The following is an 18,095-nucleotide window of genomic DNA, read 5'->3' on the forward strand; positions in this document are numbered from 1 at the left end:
ATTCATCAAATGATGGCGAAATTCATGGTTAATTTTCGTGTATGATTGAATTCATAAAATTGTGTTTATGCAGCCAATTTTAACCCAAATTTATGAAATCATTTCATGAATTAGCCTACGCATAAACGCAGTATGTATATGTTCGATTATATGTACTCGTATTTGGTATGATTGCCGTACTGAGTGCCAAATACATAAGAACGTTGAGCGTTGACAGCTTGTTTTTTCTACTAACTTGTATGTGTTGCTGGCCACTGTAGCCGAGGGGTTAGAGGTGACACTCCGAATGATCTGAATTCGAGTCCTGGCAAAGGAACTGTTTTTTCCTTTTGAAAATTGGGAGGGTCAACCGCCATTTTTGGTATATAGTTTGTTCACCATTTTCGCTAAGAATTAATCATAGAGTGTGAATTTCTTCGAAAATTTCTTCGCCCTAATGTATACAATTTCTAGCAAAAGTTTTTATTCATATTTAAATTGCAGTGCCTTTGATTTTTAGTAATTTGATGTGGGATTCCATAAAATGAAAATTATTTAGTAACGGTTCCATTATCTTAAAAGTTTAGGAACCCCAGCCTTAATTCACAAAGGCCCTAACAAACAAATTTTGCGCAAAATTATCGCATGAATCATTTTTTCGAACTTGACTTTTTGATGCAAATTTGTTCTACACTTCACAATCCCTATAGTTACGGCAGAAATTTACTATATATTTTATCGTATGTTGCAATGCGTTATTTTCTTGAGGGCGAAATTATCGCATGTGGCATACAAAAGTTTTTTGAAAATAGTAAAATAAAATTAAATAAAAAAATTAAAAAATTTTTAAAAGTAGTTCTGTGCAAGGGGCTTGACATTCTACCAAAATCTGTGAAAAATGCTGTTTCGAAAAAAAGTGTTGGTTAGGGCCTTTGTGAATTAAGAGGTAACGATACGCACGTACATGGAAGATACTATTTAAATTACAAAGACTCCAATGTCCCTAATTGAATTATCCGGTCCATTTAAAGAAAGAATCTCAATGAAAGAGATAACTGATAAGTAAAACACAGCTCAAACCGATTTAGAATAAATTTTAAAAATTTGTTATAACGTACTCAATCTTAAAATATTTTTGTAAGGACAGTGTTGATACAGTACAAAAACCATAGAATAATTCTGATAAGCGTACATACATATCTATAACATACATATATCTATGTATATACAATGCAGATGCAAGGGAGCGTTGTTTTATTTTAATTTGTATAACTAATTTAATCAACAAAACAAGACTTTTTTTCTGGAAGGTTTGAAGGCCTATCCTCACGGTGGAGTCGATGCCTTGTATGAAGTGGCGCTGCGGAAACTCCAACAGTCTATGTGCAAGCAGAGGAAACTAATGCAAAATTAGCGATTTACTAATCGCCCCAACGATGTAGAAGTGCATATTTGTAAATAAAAAAAAAATAAAAAAACACAAAAAGAAATGAAAATCCACTATCGTACAAAAATTAAATTAGTACCTGAGAGCATTGCTGCAAATGAAAGTGAAGCGAAAAATATAACGACAAGTGTCAAGTGAGCTGTGAGTGACAACACGACGACGTTGTTGTTATGCAAGAAATAGCGTTTAATTTTTTAACGAAACTTTGTTGTCACAAAAATGGCCATCAACATTTTGGATTATGACCATTACGCAATCAGTGCGATTGTCACGGTCAGCATGCAGATCCTGTTTTTCCTGATCAACTCCATTCTGCATATGGATAAGCTGACGGATTTCGCAGGCGGCGTTAATTTCATTATAATCTCGCTGCTTACCTTCTTTTTGGGGCAGATTGATAGACCATCGAAGGTAAGTGGAATGGATAATGATATACACTATAAACAATAATAATGACAGAAAAAGCACATATCATTCAGTTTAGATTCTGGAGTAGAGCTTTTGTTAAAACTCGACTATCCGGCTATTTGGTTAGTCGATTAGTCGATTAGCAAATTTTTTGTCGGCTGATACTAAGCCGAATAGCAATTATTCGACTACTATTTCGTTAACCGATTAGTCGACTAGTCGACTAGCAAGAGCTTTGCTCTGAAGCAATTATCTCAAAAATTTACAGGCAGATGAAATATTTAGTGATTAAGTTTTACTTTTGACGAAAAATTAAAGTCAAGTTTAACTGTTATATTTGACTAAAAAACTGCCGGTCAAAAAATAACGATTAATTGTGGACTTTTTTTAAAAAAAAAAAATCAAGATATTTTAATCATTTAAGATGAATATTCCTTAGCTAGCAAGTATCACACTGCTATATTCAAATATCATGTAGACAAAAATTTTCCATCTAATTTCTTGAATTGAAATTTCGAAAATAACTATTATTTGAAAATGTGCATGTATATGTATGAGCTTAAATCGATTGCAAAAAATATTCCTTTATTTTTTGTCTTTGGTAATTTTACTATTTCTGTAGGAAGCATGAATAAGTAAAGAAATTCAGGGAGCTAGAACAATTTCAAGCATAGGGTTATGGTATTTTCGTTTCTACTAAAAAATGCCGCCTTTTGAAATATGGTACTTTTAAAAAATTATTTTACTGTTTTCATTAGAAATCTATATGTAAGGTGACGAATTTAGAACTTGTTAGGAACTATCGAAAAATGGGTGCAGAACGAACTAGAACTTATCTGTTGAACTATAGGAAAAGGTTGTTTACTTTACATACATAGGTAGATAAATGTTTGGCGACTTTTTCGTTCAAATACGCTTCAATTATGCACTTCGCAGATGCTTTTTCATAGCTTGGTAATACAAAAGAAAAATTTATGTTAACATTTTAACCACTTGGGAGCTTCTGAAATCTAACTAATAACAGCAAGCACCTCTGCAAGCTCAGCTACAGTCAAAGATATGTAAACGCATGATTCAATAACAAAAGGTTTGCTCAGAAAACAGTTTTCTCGCCGCTCCCTCTTGACAAAATAGACTCCCTTAGCAAGGCACTGTGTGTGTGTGCAAAGATTTTGTAACTGCCGTTTATAAATTGGCGCGTCAAGCGCGAAACAACATTTACATTTTTGACAAAGCGTTACGTGTTAAAGTTGGATGCAGAAGACGGAAAGAAATAGGAAGGACAAAAAGTGAAAGAGGAAACAATAATAAAAACGAGATGAAATGAGAAAACGTCAACAATTACGCCACGTTGATTTGGGGATAGTGCGCGCTGACACCTGTTGACAATGGAAAACGCAGCGCTTAGCGCTCCAATTTAGGGACGCCAGTAAGGGAGTTAAGGGAGTGTCAAAACTCTAATGTTACTAGTGAGCAAACTTTTAAAACGCACACACCGGAGAACCAAAAAGATTGAAATGTCATGATACTTTTTCCTTTCGTCTGTCGATTTTATAACTGGTTCGGAACTATAGAATTTAGGACTAGTTCGAAACTATCGAAAAAAGGATGCAGCGGGGAAAATTGACACTCTCTAGGACATTGCCATGCTAAATTCGCCAGTTGTTTGCTTGCAAAAGAGATTTATCTCGAACCAGTACTGGGTCTAAATGTACTAAAAGTGCACCAGTTAAGAACTAGAGATTTTCCCCACAGGGTATATACATAAATAACTATGTACTTTAATATTTATATGCACATACATACATATAAAAGTATGTAGTCGTACTTCAAATCGTCGTGAGTGCAAAGTGCACTTATAAGGTATAAGTTATATCCTTTTATTATTTAGATAAATATCAGAGATGTGCTTTAATAGTAAGTGATATCCTTTAGCGATTACGCTCTCATAAGACACTCTTTATATCTACGGTGTTCAATGGGTGCAAGAGGCCCTGTTAGCCAATTCAGCTGCAAAGCCTACACAAAAAATGTTCCCGCAAACACATACACAGAGAAAAAATATCTGTTAAAATAGAACAAAAGTAATAAGAAATCGATGGCTGAGTTCCAGTTGATGGCCAGTTCGAAAACGCCCTATCTCAGAAAATGTTTCAACAACGCCCTATCTCAGAATTCGGTTGAAAAACACCCTATATCAACTGCCGATTCAAAAAAGCCCTATCTCAGCACATTTTCGATGTATTTTCGTTTGAGACAGGGCGTTATTGAACCGAATTCTGGATAGGGCATCATTCAATAAAATTCTGAAGTAGGGCGTTCTTGAAAAGTTTTCTGAGATAGGGCGTTTTCGAATTGGTTGCCGAGATTTTTATCAATCATTTCGATTGCAGGACATAAGGCAAATTTATATCAGATGGTGTTGCTAGATCAGCTGATTAAGTTCGGCTCGGTACACATGTGTCAAAATTTCCTTTCAGTATCTGAAGTTGTAAAAAAAAAAATGTATTAATTTGTACTACTATGGGAGTATATTTAAATTTAAAACTTTAAAGCCGTTCATCTGGAGTTTTGCTTTTTTGAGTATAACACTATTGAAGTAAATGAGCGATATGTATAATCAATTGTAATACAGGAAAACGGAGGAAACTTATCTAAGTCACAAATGAAATTGAAATCAAAACTAAAATTATGGGATTTTATTCGTGTTTCATTAGTTTTGATAAACGAGTTGTAAAATTTGTCGCTGTGAATGCCCCTTTCAGCTTAGTAAGTAAGGGATATTTCGCAACAACTGCTCGTTTCCTGCAACTCATTTCTACTAATTTTTCGTGTTTTTTTTTCAAAATAAAAAGGTTATAAGCTACATAAATGAATAAAATATTAGTCTACAAGATCAAAAAAATGGGATTAAATACCGAGCACGGAGCTACCGCATTTCAAGTTTGGCGTGAAGGCCCATATTAAATTTTAATTTCAAAAATTTCGTGAAACCGGTTACAATAGGATCTACATTGTAGTAAAATAATACGATAGGATAGAGATTATCCTGTTTTCATTGGTATGAGAAGTATTGATGGCGATAATTTTTTAAATTCTGTGTCATATTTTTTTCTGTGTACACGTATGCGTACAAACGTATTTTTGTTAAAATTAGGGCTGTGCGATTAATCGATTACTCAAAATTTGAATTAATCATAAAGTAAATAACTCAGTTATTCGATTAATCAGAAATTATGATTACTCAAAAGTTCAGTTACTCGAGTAATCAAGATTTTTGATTAACCAAAAAAAAAGAAAAAAATTTGAGTAATTTGCTTTATGATTAATCAACATTTCGAGTAAAATGACTAATCAACATTTCAACTCTTTACATATTTATAAAGTAGTTAAAGTTCCTTGATACTTTAAAAACAACGTTTCTATTTTCAAAAATTAAAACGAAATTTTTTTTTCATATACAGAATGTAAAAAAAAAAACTTTTTCCAAAGCAAACTCTTTTAACGAGCAAAATTTCTTATTTTTGAGTAATCATATTTCAAGTAACTCGATTAATCATCGTTTTGAGAGTTCAAAATCTTGATTACTCGAGTAATTGATTAACCGAATAATTGATTAGCCAACTTGCTCGAGTAATCGAATAATCGCACAGCCCTAGTTAATATAGTTTGGAAATCGTAACTGATTTCCGGTTGGTGGACACCGAACCCCTCCCTGAAAAGCCCACCCCTTCTTTTCTGTCATTAGTTAGTACTGTATTAGTTAGAGGGCGTTGCCTGAAGGGGAGGCAATGCTCGCCAGCCTTTTAAGGATGTCTCTTGTGTCAAGTGAGCCTGACAGTTTTTATCTACACTCTGGGCACTGTAAGTCAACACGTCTGCATAATTTCCACAGTGCACACAGAATGAGTGAACAACATACATACATGTCCATCTAAAAACTAACTACATACATACATATGTAAAACTACATTGCAGTAACGATATTGGTACCCACTACCACAATATAGAAAGACCCTTTCACACATCGTCGCTAAAATGCAAAAAAGGCGTAACTAGCTAAAATTTTTTATCGCATAAAACGATGTAAGGACTTATAAATTGATGAAATGCATCATAATCGATCAAAAAGTAAATTTTGGACTTTTAGTTAGTTGGGGATTTTTGTATTTCAGCGACGATATGAGATAGGACCTTTCTATATTAAAGGCAACAAAATGGTACTTATAAATAGTGTATACATACACACACATATGTAGATATATGTATCCCGATCCATATCTTTACATGTGGTACATATGGGCATTTCCAATCTGGCGTTACGTAACGCACGTATGACAAAATGTTAAAAAAATTTAAAAGAACCAAATTTGAAAAAGGTTATTTTAGATTTGCATAGCAACTTACAACTATTGTAGCGATTTAAAGATATTAGCCATCGTGGCGTTGCAAAAAACCGAAGTAGATTTTGACTTCGATTACGAATTTTCAAAACTTTGCGAATTGGACACGACTATTTGTATAAAAGTTTTTGTAGTAACATTTGAAATGTTTAAAATTAATTTTCGAAGTTTTTAAATGTAAAAATCTTTTCTACTTTTCGTTTAATCTTAATGAAGTATCTGACGTGACGTTACTTGGCGTTACGTTACTGAAATTTCCTTTGAAAAATTTTTGCTAATATTGTTCTCGAGAGAATTTTTAACGGGAAGGAAATATGCATTTTATGTCGAAAGTACTTTTTATTTCGACATCAGCGCCATCAGCGGTTCCATTTTTTGCAAATCTATGTCTACTATGTTTCAACTAAACATGCCAAATGTGAAACAAATCAAACGGTTTTTCAAAATTTATCGATCCTGGCGCCACCTAGCGAGACGATTTTTGGCAAAAACGCGTCTGCTTACATAACCAGTATATATTATAAAAAGCAGCCAAATGGGCTTATAAATAAGTTAGATATAGAACTTTAAGCGGTTCTTTTTACGCGGTAGACTTTTCGATGGAATCGCCCATATGCAAGTATGCCTGCATATATGTATACATACATACGTACCTTCGATGATGTTGGCTTAGTTTTCGTTTTGTCTTTACACTTTTGGGAAAATTGTGATGTACGCAATAGCAATACAAACGCAGAGGTTATTAAGTGTATACCCAGTGGGAACTCGATAATAATCGCCCCTATACCGATAGTGGGAACGACAGTCGTTCGTCGATATTTGAGATTTTCATTGGTGTTATGAAGCATTCAATGACATAATCTACCGGCAAATTTGTATTCCTGTTATCCTTTCGAAATGAAGAATTATTGAAAACGTGTTAAAATCTGTCGTTAATGTTTTTATTTACGACATAATTGAACGAACGACTGTCGATGCGAACGACTTGCGACAACCAGAATAGGGGGAATAATATTATGCCGCTTACACTTTGGCTAAGTGTTTGGCCGAGCTTCTGTTCCAATTAGTGGTATGGTTTTATGAGAATCCTTTTCAAGGCAGAAATACTATACACTCGGAGGTTTACGTGTCTCACTGTTGACAAATTGATAAATTTGAAAAAGTAGACGACTTCGTCTATAAAAATTACTTTCGATACATTTTTTTCTGCACTTCGCAGATTATTTTTCGAATTAAAGGTCGACATTTTGTAATAACATTTTGATGTTATGTCTGACCGAAATCAAATATGAGGCCATCTACAAAAGAACATTTATTTCAACAAATAAGTAATGCTAAATAAAATAAATACATAAAAATATAAAAAATTGAAAATTTTGTTTTTTTATTGATAGTTTATGTCCGAAAGGAGTTAGCATCTAATGCAGAGGAAACCAGTTTTCACTATTTTGCGGCCATCGCCCTTCAAAAGTAGTTAGTTACGACCTAAGGAAATAAGTAATAAAAAGTTACAAGTAATCGACTGCTGGGCAGTTATAAGTTCTCTACAAACTAGCCCCATTTCCTGCAGGGTATGTACACAAATGTTTGAGTATGTATGTATTTACACGTGTGCTGTGTACTTGGTTCATACACAGGAAGTGGGCACACTTTGATGTCACTAACAATGTAAAATTTCAACGATTCGCTGCACTGACTCAACTGGCAATTAAACACTTTTTCAAGGTTTCTCTAGTGCCACAGTTTCCTTCACCAATGTCAGGGTCGTCGCGGCCTTTTGGTCGGTCGGCAGTGCAGTGGGAAATGTGCAAAAATCGGCTAGTAACGCATTAGGTGCTTTGAATTATCGATGTTAAATTACAACTTTTGCTATGCATCTTGTTATTCGACTTGGATTTATGGAAGGAAATGTTAAGGATCTGGCCCAAATCATTGAAAAAGAAAAAAATCACGAAATCTCCGTGAATGTGCGTGAGTGATATTTTTGATAAAGTACAAGCCGACGACAGTCTTCTGCGGCTTCGTCAAGAAAGTTTCATTTTTTCAAAAGTAAAAGTTCAACCATACTTCTTTGTATATGTATTTTCCGGAGGATGCATCAGACTAGGCCGAGCATACTTTGAAGTGCCATCTAATTAGAACTTAAGAAAGTTCAATTACATGGCAGTTGAGAAGTGCATGTGCAAAAATTTCCTAAATTGCATAAAGGAAATTTTTGCACATGCAGCAGTACATAGCATGTATTTAGGCGCCTGGTGTTAGCAGACGCGCCTAAACACGCCCGATATAGTTACATTTCAGTTATTATATAAATATCTATGTATGTATATATGCACATCTGTAACAACCAACGTCAATTTTGTTTCCAGAGCCAAGGATAAAAAAAAATTTGTTTGTAGCTCTGTCAACACTGTGCGCCTCTTCGCTTACGCTCTTTAACCTTCATCCATACCTTTCCGCATGGATTAAATTTACCCAACTTATTTTTGTAAACTTTTGTCTTGCTTTTTTGTTCTTGCAGGTGGTAAAGCCGGACGAGTTATTCACGAAACTGTTATAAAAATTTTTCTTTTCCCATTTTTACATGACTTCCCACACTAAACAATTTTCATCTCAGTTATTTTAACCCAATTTTCAAGTTTTATATGGCTTTGGAAAGAATAATATTTGTCCTGTTTAAAGATACATACATATGTATGTATAATAAGTTTTGTGAAAACATTGTAAATATGTATGTAGAAAATTTTTGGAATAAATCTGAAATTTACACACATCTAACACTTAAATTAAACGAATAGAGAAAATTAACCCAAGCCCACAGTTGAGGATGATGGCGGCGATGTACGACTCCTCAACTATCACAGGCTACGAAAAGCTGCTAGAGGTGTCAGCTGAGACATTCAAGTACGACGACGAAGAGCTGATGGCGCGCAAATTGTATGAAAGTAGATATTTTTCACTTTGTTCATTGTAAGTTTCTTTTTTTGTTGTTCAAATGAAAGGATCTACCATATTATTCTGACATCGAGTTATAATAAGACCTATATAAGCTACGGAAATTTTTGGCAAAATTCCATTTTGGAGAATGATTAAGAAATCCAATCCTTGTTTTTAGGAAATAAGACATAAGTAGCGGAAGCTTTTGTGTTTTTGTGTCCAGTATCGTATTTCACTATTGTTACTCCTGACTCTATACATTTGTACATACCCTGCAGCAATTCAGACTTACCCTAGGTTAGCCCTCAGATAGTCCCTACCAGTTGCCAGTACTAGTCCCTCATAACTCCCCTGCCAATGGTTTCAACTGGCATTTTTAGCATTGGCGTGTCATTGGAAAAGGACCGGTCCAATCAACACTGACCGTAAGATAGTCCTAGACTAGTCCAATTCTGGAGATTTTTTTCGTTGGAGTAAGATTGCGTTCTGCACTTCGCAGATGCTTTTTCATAATTCGGAAACACAAAAAAAAAAAATGAATTTTATCATTTTATAATCATGTTGGCTCTGACGGCATTTGAACCCGGACCCTCCTGAAAGCTAACAAATAGTGGCAGGCATCTCTGCGCACAGAACCAGTGAAGTACTAGTCCCTTCCGGAAAATTGGCCAGCTTATTGCTGCAGGGTACATATTCCCGCGTAGAAATGTATGTGTGTGTTCGTGCACAAAAGCTATTATCTTAAAATAAGGCTGGCTAGGCGTTTGGACTTGGTTGCTCGGTTTGCACGTGCTTGCACTATGTGCTACCATACACATGTATGTATGTATGTATGCATTTATGTATATAAATCAGCTATAAATTCTTCCATTTGCACTTATTCGCCAAGTTTTATATTTGTTTGTGTTGTTTAATATTGTTATTAAATTTGTTAAAGGGTGTTCCATTTGGATGAAAAAAAGTAGAAACCAATTTAACTTTTTAGAGAAATATTTTTCCATTTTAGTACGTACAGTAGATTAATGCATGATCATAACTGTTGCAACACCTTGAAGTTTTGTTTAAACATTTCTTTTAATTTGATTTTTTTTTTTTGTGCTATGTACATACAAATGCTAGCAAAATGACGACAAATATAAAAATCTAACATTTATCTGAATTAATGTGTGAGTATTCTATGTTTAAAACTTCCGGGTCTTACGCCACACATAATAGCAGCTATTTGGAACCACGCTATAATACTAAATAAAACTCCAGTCACCCTTTACACCGCAATTTGTGTTTTTTTTTTGTTGTGAATGTGTGCATTTGTCGGATAAAAGCTTGGGCAATCGCTGCAAAAATGTGAAAACAATACCATTAACGTCGATACCAATAACTGTAATTTTGCTAACACGAAAATTGTGGAATGAGTTCCATTTAGCTGCGTGCAACTATAATTGGCACACCACATACCAGGCGGAAAAAATTCTGACAGACAACCTCACACATGTGTATGTATGTATGTACATGCATATCCTGTAGGCAAAACTTGCACTAGAGAAAGCTCTTGTGAACCACTAACTTTGTTCTAATATTTGGTCTACATTTTTGTTGGGCCGAGGTTCTCCAACAATTTGTCCTGATGTTATAACACAAATGGAGGTACCTACAATTTTATGCCGCCTATGAGCAACAAATAGTTTTTATGAGAAGCTTCTTCAAGCCAGAAGTACACTCGGAGGTTTGCCGTTGCCTGCCGAGGTGCGACCGCTGCCAGAAAAAACTTTTTCTAGTTTGGATGTTTGGAGCAGGGATCGAATCCAGGCCCAACGGCACTGTATCTCAAAGAGAACGATACCTAAAAAAGTACACGAATGCTAAATGTATAAAAGCTCGCAAATTGTATGAACAGCTGATTGACTTGTTGCTTATATCGAAAGCACTAAATAGAAATCGTATGAGAAATGCACTTTTAAAAATTTTCAGCAACAATTTACTATGACAACGTGCGAAAATGAATATCGGTACTTTGAGGTGAAAAGGTACCAGGTCCATTTTTTTTTTTTTTGAATTGTTCAGGGGAGACTAGAAATCGATTTATTTTTGCATTATCTGTCATTCTGAATCACCTTTACGTAGCGATATATTCCTATTTTTTATGGTGTTTTCGTTTCTACCGAGAAAATGTCGCCATTTCATTGCCCCGATTTTCATTCCTAATTTGGTAAAAAAAAACTGTGTGTTCGTTTCTTAAAATGTCACACTCTTTTAAGGCAAAAAAGGCACAGGCATGAACTCGGCAGCTGATTTTCTTAAGAATTTTTTTGTTGATGGCAAATCACTGCTCGCGTGCGATTTATTCTTTCAAAATACTATGTACAACTAAAGTTTTCTGATCACGCCCAGCTATAGAATTATTTCATTAATTTATTTAACTTCGTTTATAATTAGAAACCTAATTGTTTATATATATTTACAGGCCTACGACAGTCGGCAGCTGATGGTCACTCTATTCGTCTGCCTCTGGGGGGCACGGCTTTCTGGATATCTGCTGTACCGCATAATAAAGTTGGGCCGTGATAAACAGTTTGACGACACAAGACGCAACATAATCAGATACGCTGTCTTTTGGACCTTTCAGGTGAGCATAAAAGTATGAATAAAACTTAATATATAATCCTTTTTAACGCAAAATCGCATAAACACAAACAAAAACAACAACAGTCGGGCTGACAAACAGCTGGCGTGCTTATTGTAATACTTATTTTAATTTAACCTCCACACAGTAAACTTTATGGTTTCGATAAAAAGTTTTATGCCGCAGATCATTTGATTGAGGAACGATTTCCGGGCTGAAATAGTGCACATACATATCTACATACATATTATTTACCCCGTAGGAAAAGCAACCAGTTGTGAAACATAATACTACCAGTTTGCATTTCAGCCCAACTAGTTCATGTTGTATCCTTTTTCAATGTTAGCGACTGGTATTTTTTAAAATGGCGGTGCCATAGGAGATGTTAATTGTCCGCTCCTGCATCAGCATCCTACTAGTAGCAGTTGACGTTTTGATTGTTTGATTGTTTTGCTTTAAAAAGAAAAAAAAAAATATTTCATTATATTTTTTTATGGTATTTGAGTATTTGCGTTTTTTTTCCAAATGAAATTAAATTTACAATTTGTGTATTTTATATTTAAATTTAAATAATTTACTTACTTTACTTTAATCACCTCCAAGCGAACTCGAACCTGAGATCTCCGAACCAGAATTGGTAGTCTTCACTTGACGTCACAGCCGGTATTGGTGAGGAAAGCAATTAGCCGCAGGGGAAAAAGGAAAATTTATTTATTTTTTTTTTTGCTTTTAACTCTATCGGCCGAAGCAGCTCCAACTCAGCAAACATAATAAATAAGAATTTGGCCCAAATAATTATGAGCCGCATTTAAGTTTTGGTTTTGGCAATTCAAAGACAGATGTCGCTGATCGCATAAGTTGTTCGAAATCGACGAAATGGTAGGCCGTCGCTTTAGCACATACTAGTTAACAAACTAGTATATTTACTGGCTGGTTTGGCATTTCACTGCGGAGAACTGGTATAATTATAGTAAATGACGTTACTTCTTCATTTAATACCAGTTTTCGAACTAGAACTTCTACCAACAAGTTTACTGTTTTTCTACGAGGAACTGGTATAATTTTACGTAGTTCATTACGAACTGGTATGACTTTTATCCTTAAAAATAGTTCATGAACTGGAATTTGTGCATACTGGTTCAGCATTTCACTGCAGGGTACGTAGATGGGGGCAAATCTAAAAAAACATGACACTTCCAAAACAAAAAGTGTAATTTTTCTAAATTTGTGGGCACCCCTATGTTTTTTAGATTTGCCCATATACAGTTGTTCGTATGCCTGAGTAGTTAATAATAAAAATTTAATTAAGTTAGTATATACACATGTAGATATGTACATTGTACATACATTTGTAAATTCAAAATCAATGGTTATTAAGTAAACTTATGTCAGGAACTTGAAACTTTCATACACTTATGTATATTATACTCGTACATACATACATACATACATACGTTGTATGTGTTTTGACATGTCAACTTTTGATGACAACGCTTCCTATGTGCCTCACTCAGTGTTGAGTTGCCGGAAGTTTTATTGATCTGATTTTTATTAAAACAATTAAATCAATGTCATTTAGCAAACTCATTATTCAATGACTCTTATTTGCTATTTTAATGTGCATAGTTCCATATTGATTTTATGGCTGTGACGTGAGTTGTTCGGCTCACAATTTCCATGTTTACGCGCAATATGCAAACACGCCCCATTTTCTCCTCGACGTGGGAGCATGGCCACTCGTTTCTGTCAAGGACCAATCGAATAGCTGGCCACGCAAACCTATCCACTACAAATAATAAATGAGTCTATAAATATTCAAAATGCATTAACTATTCAACTTTCAGAAATTTTGATTCGCAGGCCTTCAATAATTAGAAAAATGTACTGTTAGATTCATTAGTGGTTAGTTTTGATGTGAAGAAAAAAAAACGATATAAAGGAAAAAATATTTGGATAAAATACTGGAATGTGTTATCTGAACTTTCTGTTTATTTAAGATCAGTTTGGATGGCAATGCGAGATGCCCACTTGAGCATTGTTTTTATTATCCATTGTGATAAGAATGAAAAGAAAAGTATTTTCTTGGAATGTAAATTCTGCTTAAGAGCGATATGAAATTCTGCTGCAATCCACCCCAGGGAGAATTTCAGAGAGTACCTACACTTTGAATGCCAGGCCAGGGGTTTCGCCAAGTGCTCAATTAACAAATTCATCAGGCCGGCAGTTACTTGCAATGTCGCGGTGCCCTGAGGCCCAAATCAGCCTAATTTGGAAGTATTCGGAGGCGATTGAGAGAGAGGGCAGGAATTATATGACCATTTACGATCGCACCATAAACTAATCATAAACGTAGCAGAGTTGGTCTCCTTTATCGCGGTTACCCCTGGTTTCATGACAATTCTGCCACAGAGCTTTTTTTTTTTTGGAGATAAGCCTCACTAACTTGCTTTCGTGCTCAAGCTTACTCAGGACTTTTACCATTGATTTAGGTAGCACGTTATCAAATGCCTCCTAGATATCAAGCAAGGAAACCCCGAAGTCAGGTTGACATTTAGCGACAGCCTCAGTCGCTTGTGTTTCTTATATACAAGTCAAACAGAGCTACTTCTCCATCGGGTTACATCCCCAGTAATGTGCCGTAGTAATGCCATTTGTCCGCGCAAACTTCTTAAAAGAATTAATCGCCCAAAGCAAACATCGTTTTTTCAGTAGTTTAATAGAAGAACTCGTACAGCCCAATGATACTATTTCGAAAGGTTCAATAGAGAACTGTATGAAAACAGAATAATTATGAACAAATGAAAACACTCAACTCATGTCTTTTAATTTAAATAACTTTTTTAAAAGTAGACAACTGTACAAATCGAGTGCTTACATATCGCACACCTAGATCTAAACTGGAATTAATTACAATTTTGGACGATTTTTTGCATAAATCAATTCATAGGAAAATATTTTTTTCTTCATGATTATATACACTAACTAAAAAACTACTGTTATACCTGTTTTTATATTAACCGCATTGAATCTGTACGATCCACTAACAGTTACATATATTTCCGGATCTGATTTTTGAGTTAGCTCAATTTAGATCTAGGTGTTCGATATATTCTACCAGCAATTTTTGCAAAAATGAGTTTCTGATATTAAAATCCACCTTAGACTCAACTGTCATTGATAATATTAATGCTAACTTTATGTATTGCTTCTTAGTAAAATGTACTAATGGCTTTGAAAGTAAGAAATAATATCAAAGTTGACGGATACATAAGTCACCGAGGGGTGCAGATAGGTTATTGAATATGAGTACTCGATATAATTTTTACGGAACTAAACTAATATTTCTTGCCTTTCTTTCTTTTTAGGCCGTTTGGGTTTATGTGGTCTCTTTGCCAGTAATTATAATAAACTCTCCCCGCCATTCCCAGCCAAATGCTCCCAAAACCATGACCACATTGGATTCCACTGGTACGGGAATGTTTATAGTAGGATTGCTGGCCGAGACATATGCTGATCTGCAGAAGTTCTCTTTCCGACAGGATCCAGCGAATCAAGGAAAATTCTGCAACGACGGTGAGTATCTTTCATTTTTTTCGTATTAATTCATTACAAGGGGATACCGTACTCGGTTCTCTGACTATTGAGAGGACAAAAAAGAGAGTAAATACGGTTCTCTCTCTGTCAGAAGTTACCAGTTTTTGTCCGAAAATTTTTTGCTGGTAAATTCTGGTAAATGTGTCAAACGATCAGCTGTAGTGTGTTTGGCAACCAAATTGTAAACAAACGAAAAGTGCACTCTGCTAATTCATGTTGAAAAGTATTTAATTACTTGTTTAAGTGGATTCTAATGAATTTGAAAGTATTTTTGGTTATTTACATGTGTGAGTTAAGTGTGTTTACATACAAATCAAGCAAAAATTTAAACCAAAATTTGGAGGTTATGTTGAAGTTGACAGAAGTCACCATTTTTCCTAGAAAGCGATCCCGTACTTTTCAATGTTACTCTCTCGATATTTTAACGTTTAACTAGCCATAGGTGTAGTTCAAGATGCCCTTTTAGTAGAAGCTTAATAAAAGTATAAAAATTTTCAAGGGAAACAGATTATTTTTTAATTCAAAGTCAAACCTTCTAAGGTCACTTAAGCTAATTTAATTGAACGGCTCAGAGATGTACGTATTTTGGTTGGAACAAAGGCGCGTGCGCCATTTGGTAGCTTTCAGAACGTCCAAGGCTCGATAGCCATGAGATGCAAAATATTAAAATTAATTAAAATGTCTATATTAAAGATGAAAGGCATAGCGGAATTCAGGAAAAAAAGCGCATCCATTTCGCTCCATGTCTGATACTTTTTCCGACACACGTTTCGGGTGCCTACTGGAATCCGAAAGCTTATGAAATATCTGATTTTTTTTAAGAATTTTTTTTTCATTTTCGGTTGCGTTTACGGATACTTTGTTGGCTGGGATATGATCGCTTAATAATGTATGTTAAGGTCACACACACGCACCCACTTTCTTTGTTTCTCGTAATTTGATTTGATTTAGAGTATGTATTATACGTACCAGACATACATACAAGCTTATGTGCATACATATTTCCAGGCCTATGGAGTCTTTCACGTCATCCGAATTACTTCGGCGAGGTCGTCATCTGGTGGGGTATCTTCGCCATTTCGTTGAATGTTATATCTGGCCACGAGTGGGTAGCTATCGCTTCGCCCATTTTTACCACCTTCATAATACTCTTCCTATCTGGAATACCACTGCGTGAACGTTCAGCTGATGAGAAGTACAAAGAGTAAGTCCAAAGCAAATTTGATCCTTCCACTTGATGCACTGTATTCTCTCATTTAATCATTTTTAGCCAACTGGAGTACCGCAAGTATAAGGCGTCAACATCGCCGCTGATACCCATACCACCATCCGTGTATGTTGAAGTGCCGAGCGCCCTGAAATTCATACTCTGCTGCGAGTTTCCCATCTACGACACGATGTGCATCCAGAAAGACATCAGCCCCTACTCGCTGTCCATTGCGCGCTCACACTCGCACATATAGCAATCAGTCGCCCACTCTGGCAGTGGGCAACACGGCGCAGTCGGTCACTCCCTGCAGCGGCACGGTACGGACGGGGGCTCAGTACATCGAGGCCAGTGCTACGGCGCAAATGGCGGCGATGCCGAGAGCCATCATAATTGCGGCGGAACCTGCCGGACCGCGCACATAAAGTCCAACCCGTATCAAAGCGAGTCCGGCTATGGTGGATACACCGGCTGCAACATTAACGGCAACCCAAGTCATCAACATCAACATCAACGACAGGCCAATATCGCTGCCCATAACACCACCGATGATGACGATGATACCGACGACGGCATTATCTATATGCCGGGCCCGTCGTCGTCGTTGTCGTCACAGAAGCAGCCACACTACTTTCACTCGCCCATGGTGAATGCGGCGGCGGAGAATCAGCCACAGCCACAGCAACAACGGCCAGTTGGCGAGTACGATGGCGAGGATCAAGTGGAGCAGGAACACGAAGAGGACTACGATGAGGACATACCGCCAATTGATTTGAGTAAGGCGCCGAGCGTTGAAAGTTTTGCGACCAAGGTGCAAACCGAGAAGGGTGTCACGGCCGATGGGGCATCTTTTACGGTAACCACAATACTGTGATCTGTCAGCGGAAATCAACTGTAACTGCTGTGTACTTGCGCTTTGAAGGGGAAATGCACTACTTTCCGAAATGACGGCATGCGACTATTCTTTCTTCTTTTAGAAATGCGTTGGTTGGCTTGAGAGTGAGCTTAGATTTTCTTCTTTGAATCAAAGGATTATTTAGTGAGCTTAAATATGCTTTTTGTAATGTTTTGCGATATATGGTGTGCAATGATGTGCCAAAGGCTAAAATTTGACTTAAGTAGCTAGCAAATATTAATGGATGTATGGACGACATGGGGCGTCACACTAGCCTGTCGCCTGGGGTCGCAAGAGCGCGGAAAAATGTCTGATCTTTGTTTGTATAGAATGTATGCGCGTGCAAGGTGTAATTTTTGAAAATCTTAAAAAAACCTTTATAATAACTCAAACGAATATATGTATGTATGTAAACATATGTCACTGCATATATGTATTTATAAAATATGGTACATGTAAAACTCCAACAATATATGTATGTACATACAGTCCAAAGCAACAAAAACAATTACAATATATACATATATATACTCTAAAAATGTGCCTGTCATTTGTTGCACTTATTCAAAGTCTATGAAACTGTTACAGTGTTAAGTATGTACATT

General features: G+C 35.9%; 1 pseudogene; it reads left to right on the forward strand.

Annotated features, from left to right (window-relative positions):
- The first annotated feature begins 1,282 nt into the window (after positions 1–1,282).
- LOC118751113 lies at positions 1,283–17,469 on the forward strand (annotated as a pseudogene).
- Positions 17,470–18,095: the final 626 nt, after the last annotated feature.

This window comes from Rhagoletis pomonella, unplaced genomic scaffold (genome assembly GCF_013731165.1).
Source record: "Rhagoletis pomonella isolate Grant_MI unplaced genomic scaffold, Rhpom_1.0 Rhpom_scaffold_00544, whole genome shotgun sequence".
NCBI lineage: Eukaryota > Metazoa > Arthropoda > Insecta > Diptera > Tephritidae > Rhagoletis > Rhagoletis pomonella.